The sequence below is a fragment of the Durio zibethinus genome, chromosome 6, assembly GCF_047325235.1.
Source record: "Durio zibethinus cultivar Kanyao isolate XHJ-2024 chromosome 6, ASM4732523v1, whole genome shotgun sequence".
Classification (NCBI taxonomy): Eukaryota; Viridiplantae; Streptophyta; class Magnoliopsida; order Malvales; family Malvaceae; genus Durio; species Durio zibethinus.
In genome coordinates this window covers 28,074,034-28,080,556 of record NC_143167.1, presented here as the reverse complement: position 1 = coordinate 28,080,556, position 6,523 = coordinate 28,074,034, and the positions used below count along the sequence as shown (strand labels likewise).

Here is a 6,523-nt window from a genome sequence, read left to right as displayed (position 1 = left end):
ACCTAAATAAATTAATAAAAATTATATATTTAAAGATAAATTTATTAATTTAAAAATTTATAAAAATATTTAAATCAATATTTAAAGTGATATTGATGACGCTATTCATGGGCAATTTGACCATCAAATTTTCACATGTTTAGCAAAGCTGTCAGCTATGTTTCTGCAAGCGCCTGTAACGATTCAAGTTCAGAAATCTTGGCATAAGATACATATTTTGCCAATTTTGAAGTCTATACGTCGTTTGAAAAAAATTACTCCAAGGGATCGATGAAAATTTTGTAAGAAAAACCAGTTCCTTCCATTGATTTTCTTAATGGAAAAGAAGGAAATTTTGATGGATTAAAAAAAGAGGGCTATAATGAATCGTCTTAAAATAAGAATTTATTTCGGAGGAGGATACATCTAGACCGTCATACATGTAATTTACCCTATCAATAAAATTCATCACAGATTTTGGATTCATATGCCCTGCCTTTAAGCTTCGCCTTTATAACAAAAGCTAGCTGAAGAATTTCTCTTATCCGACTCAGCTTGTGGAATGAGTGAGTAACAAGGCTTCTTCAAATCCACAAGATTGCACACATTAACCTCCGGGACCGCGCGTGGAGATGACGTTTATCAATCTGATCACTAATTTTCGAAGATACTTTATCAATCTGATTATCAGTCGAATTGTGTGTCCAAGAAGAAGCAGGAGCATCAAGCTGATCCAAACCAACACTGCAATTACTATTATCCTGAGTAGCAAAGAGTTTGCTTTTTCAGGAGTGAAAGCTGCGATAGATACCAGATATGCAAATGCCATTGCAGTAATGGCAACCCACATAATGACCATTAAAACCCACATAAAGAACCTACGCCTTAATGGTAATCCACTTATAAGCAACAGGATGATGCTAAGAGATGCCAAGAAACCCGTTGTGTTAGAAATGAGGAAAGAGGTATATAAAAATGGATAATTATCTGCCATTATGGAAGACCCGGCCTTGTGATGTGATTCATTTGAATCATTTGATGCCGTTGATGAAGAACCACTAGGGGAAGTGTCCTGCCAAACGGCACTAGGAGGATTGACGCCCGCTTGGAAAGCCATGGTAGCTAGCAGGGAAGCTACCAGCATTAAGGTATTGCGTTTTCTTTCAAGCCAATCAGCATTCCTATTAACAAACTTCTTGCGATCTTTACTTTTCATAGGTTTTGATACGGTATTTGATGTAGATGGTGAGGTTAAGATCTTGATCCTTGCAGATTTAAGTTGACAAGTTGACAAAGGCTTATGTTTTGCATGTACAGCTCCCATTCTTCGAAGGGACTCAATAATCTCCTTATCTATCACAGCCCTCTGGTTTTGTGATAAAAGATCCATTACCGTGAAACCATCTGCATTCCGACAATTCACGTCCACTGTAGTGCTAGAAATCAAAAAGTTTATGGCCTGCATGAATGTTTATATCAATTGCACAATACATAGCTTAGGAAATTCAAAGTAAAAAGGAAAAAAGGCCTAAGGGGCAAAGAGTGCAAGCCTCTTATGAAACTTAGCTAACTTAAACTGCAAACTATCCCAATTTGAGTTAATCGGAAGTTCTGGATTGTCGGTTTTAGGGTGTAATTGAGCTAAACCTAATTGATAGCAAACTCAGATTTTGGTTCAATTCAAAATTCCGAAACTCAAAATTAAATTCGAGCTTTATTTTTCATTTTGAAATTTGATTTATAATTTAATTGAGTAACTTGAACTTGACTTGATAGAATAATAAAATTATAAATATTTATATTAAATATTATATTTTTATTATTTAATTATTTATTAAATATATAAACAAATAAAAATTTTGTTAAATTCGATTAGATTAGCAAATATTTTCAATCAAAAATTAAACTATTCGAATTCAAATCAATTTATTATTAGAGTAACTAGAGCTTGAATTCTTTTCTTAATCTAACTCAAATAGCTTGATTCGTTTACTCATTTAGTTGGGACACATCGGCCATGCAAGACCATAAATTCAAAAAATTGCGAATAAATTTCACTTATTTTATTTAACCAAGAGAAACAAATCTGCGATTCTAGTGGCCAAAATAACCTTAAAAAGACACAAGGCTGGGGTTCGACCCCAGCCTCCCCTCCTCTCCCTTGGCTCTGCCCCCTTGAAAGAAAAGAAAAATGATACTAGGAATTTGGAAATACAGAGGGCTCATCTTGCGGGCTGTGAACCAACTTAAAACTCAAATCTTAACCCCAGATTTTTCTTTTTAAAAGCCTAGGTTGCCTCGCCTAAATTCTTAACTTTTTTCAAGCAAAAGCGACGGTCTCAAGAAAGAGAGTAATTAAAGCTAAAAATGAGAGAAATTAACAAGGGAGAGTACATACCTCTATTTGCTTAGCAGCTATTGCCAGATGCAAGATGGTGTTGCCATCATAATTCTTACAATTTACAAAGTCATGATCGGAAACTCTTTCCACCAAGAACTTCATTGCCTCCAACTGGTTGTGCCTCACGCACGCATGTAAAATGGTCTCACCTTCGTCCATCAGCAGCCAAGCTGCCGAGGGTCTGGCTTGGACCAACTCTCTCAAGACATCAAGTTTGCCCTTGATGGCAGCAATATGAAGAGGATTCCTCCCATCAAGGTTACAAACATGGCACATATCGGGGTTAACCTGTAGTAATCTTTTCACAATATCCAAGTACCCTTTTGCTGTTGCTAAGTGTAGGGGTGATGACTGTCGGGAATCAAGTTCTTTGGCTAGCTCTGGCTTCCGAGCAAGAATTTAATCAACGAATTCTAAATGGCCAAGCATGGAAGCTACGTGCAAAGGTGTTTCAGAGTAATGACCAGTGATAAATCTGTCAAGAAGCAGTGCATCCCCTTGAAGCAAATTGCGCAAGGAAATCACACTTCCTTCCACAGCTGCATCATAGAGCTTCCTCTCCATTTTTCTAATTAATTTGCATTTGGTATTCATGAAAAAAAGAAATGATATTCCTTATTACTCAAGTGTGTGTATACATATAATAGGAGTTGAGCATAAATTGTTGACTTCAGCCCAGCAATAATTGAGGAAAGGTCTTTTTTTATTCTTTTTGAAATAATAATAATTGAGGACAGTTGGTAGATTTGGAGTGTAGTTTGTGGCTTACAAAACTAGAATAGAATTTTAACACGGTAAGAAAAAAAAAATAGTTCCATTGTTCGGCGAAAAATAATTTTTTAAAAATATTTATATTTTTTGAATTAAAAAATTATTTATTATTTGAATAATTTAATAAAAAATATTTTTAGTTATTTGTTTATTTTTAGAACGATTTGTTTTTTTAAATAATATTAATATAATTATTAAAATATTAAAAATTATTTGTTATTAAAATATAATGAAATTATTTGTTATTAAAATTATTAATATTCAAAACTAATTTATTTTAATAATAATATTTAATATTAAAATATTATATTAATATAAAAATACTTAAAATAAAATTATTTATTATTCTTTTATTAATATATTAATATATTATTTATTAATATAATATTATTTATAAGTAAAATTATGTTTCAAAATATTGATAAATAATTTTACTTATAAATATTTTTTTAAAATATTGATAAATGTTGTTGTTGAAAATCCAACAACAAAAAAGCACTATATTTATTTGTATATCTAATAGTTTTTATTTTAATAAATTAATAATAATTTTTAGTTTCATTATTAATTAATACAATTAATGAGAATTAATTTGATACTAATAAGTGTATAATATTCATTTTAAACTTTTGACAAATATATATGAGCTGCATGTTTTATGCGAAATTCTAAAGAAGTATTTTTAAGAATTATCTTAATATAATTTAATTAATCTCTTAAATAATCAATTTTTTAAAATTAATTAATTAATCTTATTTTATCGATCATAGATCATATTTAGGGATGGCATCGGGTCGGGTTCGGGGTGGGTTTTGCTCGCCCCGAATCTGACCCGATTTTTATGCTCTATTAAATCCGAACCCGACTTGGTTCGATTTTTTTAATACCCGAATCTGACCCGACTCGACACTATATAAATCGCATCCAATCCGATCAGACCCGAAATTAATAAAATATTATTTTTTTTAAATATAAAAATTTTAAAATATCATTATATAAATATATATAATTAATTAATTAAAAAATAATTTTTTAATAATATCGGGTCGAATCAAGTCAGATTTTAGGCATACTCGAATCCGATCCGACCCCGATTGTTAATTAATTTTACTTGATCCGACCTCGACCCAAAACCTAAAATTAAAAAAAAAAAATTTGATCTCATAAGATCGAATCAGACCGAAACTCATCGAGAACAAACTTGATTGACGTCCCTAATCTTATCTATATATTCTCTCCTACACTGAAAAGGAAAACGCTAACCCCAAAACTCTGACAATTTTTAGGGTTGTACATCATTCCCTTTAATCCACTTAACTCGAAAACTCCGTTAATTTTGATTAAAAAGAAAATGTTTTCAATTTTTTTGACATATAATTATCAAAAATTAAATTTTAATTGTTAAAATTAAAAATATAATATTTTATAATAAATCATACATGCGTGGATTATTAACCCAAAACTCATTCATATATAATATATATAAAGTAAAATTTCATTTATATTAATATAATTTATATGTATTTTTTAATTTTTAAATTAAAATTAAAATTTATTATTTAAATATTATTTTAAAATTTTTAAAAATTATAAAAATTATACTAATATAAGTGTATGATGGCGCGGGACCTACATCCCCGTATTTTCCACTTGCTTTTAACTCCTTAATACTTTTTTTATAGTTTTCCACAATGGTAGGCCCCGGGGAACAAAAATCCAGAAAGAGTTGACGTGGACGGGTCTTCTCAGTCATCTCATCTATATTATTTTATTTTAAATTTTATGATAAATATGATTTTCTTTTTTTGGTTTTAAAGTGGCAGACCCTACGTTAAGACGGAGGGAGAGGCTGCGGTCAACCCCAGGCTTATGTAAAAATCCAGAAAAAATTGACGTGGACGGGTCTTCTCAGTCATCTCATCTATATTATTTTATTTTAAATTTTATGATAAATATGATTTTTTTTTTTTTTGGTTTTAAAGTGGCAGACCCTACGTTAAGACGGAGGGAGAGGCTGCGGTCAACCCCAGGCTTATGTCTTCTTAAAGTTTTTTTGTTCACCAAGTCAAGAAATTGAAGACGACAAATATGAATTTTGATGTTTAACGTCCAACTCCGAATTGTGAGGACACTTGAAGCCATCAGTCATTGCAAACGTGTATTTTGGTTTATGAAAATCTTATTTAAATAGTATAAAAGACGGTTAAATGCTTAAATTGTAATTAAACGTTTGACTAATTATTTAATTTAAAATTAAATATTTTAATTTATATAAATAAATATTAAATATTATTAATTTATAATAATATAATTTTTTTAATGAAAACTTAACTGTGAAACACATACCCCCATCATCGTGCATAAAAAAAAAAATTTGAGGTTGAATTGGCTTTTAAATAAGAGAATGAAGCAGATAGATATAATAAAACTCATTTTTTTTACTTAATTATAATTATCAGTTTTTTTTTTAAGAGCAATCATTTTTTTTTCTCATTTTAAAAATTTATTTTCATTTTTATTCTCAAAACTCAAATTTTCATCCACATCTTTTAACCTCAATCCATGCATCTTTTCACCCAAATTCTAAGTCCAAATATGCATTACAAAAAGTGCAACAAATTTAGATTACAGTGCTCTTCGTCGTAACTCCAATATCCATAAGGGATTGGAGTCCACAATTGCAACAACCAATTTGAAAGGAGAATGCTCTTTACAAAATATCATCAAGAATTATGGACAGCAGCAACCCTTGAACAAGCTCACATCTTTTTTTCTTCTTTTTTCTGATCCTCAAAGGGGATAAGACTACACATTTCTATTATTAAAACCAAATATCGAAACGAGGGAGGTGATAATACCCTACAATTACCGTAGAAATAAAAAAGACACTATTGCAAATATGTATTTATAAAAAAAGCAATCAGTTTTTCTTCTTTTTTTTTTCTCTTACAAAACAATCAATTATTCCTTTTTTTTTTTTAAATTCATTCTCAGCCCATCTTTAAAACTCAGAATTCTCTTCTGCATCTTTTCACTCAAATTCATTCTCAGCGTTTTTTGTTCTTCGCAAGCGGAGACAGTCGATTTGCTGACTAGCTTTTGTTGTTTGCCATTTGCACATGTGTCAACAATATCTCTTTTTAATGATAACAATGGAAGGAAAAGTAAAAAAATTTGTTGTCTTGCTAGAGAGCCATTTGCAGGAAATATATATCAAAGAAGGTAATCTTCATTTATTATTATTGTAATTTGCGACGCAAGTTCACAATGAACAAGTATCTGATGGGATTCCCTACAACTTTGCCAAGACATCTGATGTGATTTGCATTTTGCTTTTGTAAATAGCTCATTGAAACTTAACATATTCTTCTT

The 6,523-nt window shown here is 30.4% G+C and overlaps 1 pseudogene across 1 annotated transcript; it reads right to left on the bottom strand.

Moving 5' to 3' along the window:
- Nucleotides 1-362: 362 nt before the first annotated feature.
- LOC111285640 (uncharacterized) lies at nt 363-2,993 on the bottom strand (annotated as a pseudogene). Its single transcript, XR_016343348.1, has 2 exons — nt 2,378-2,993; nt 363-1,438 (listed from the first exon to the last, which is right to left on the bottom strand). The product of XR_016343348.1 is annotated as an uncharacterized LOC111285640 (transcript).
- Between the last annotated feature and the right edge of the window lie 3,530 nt (nt 2,994-6,523).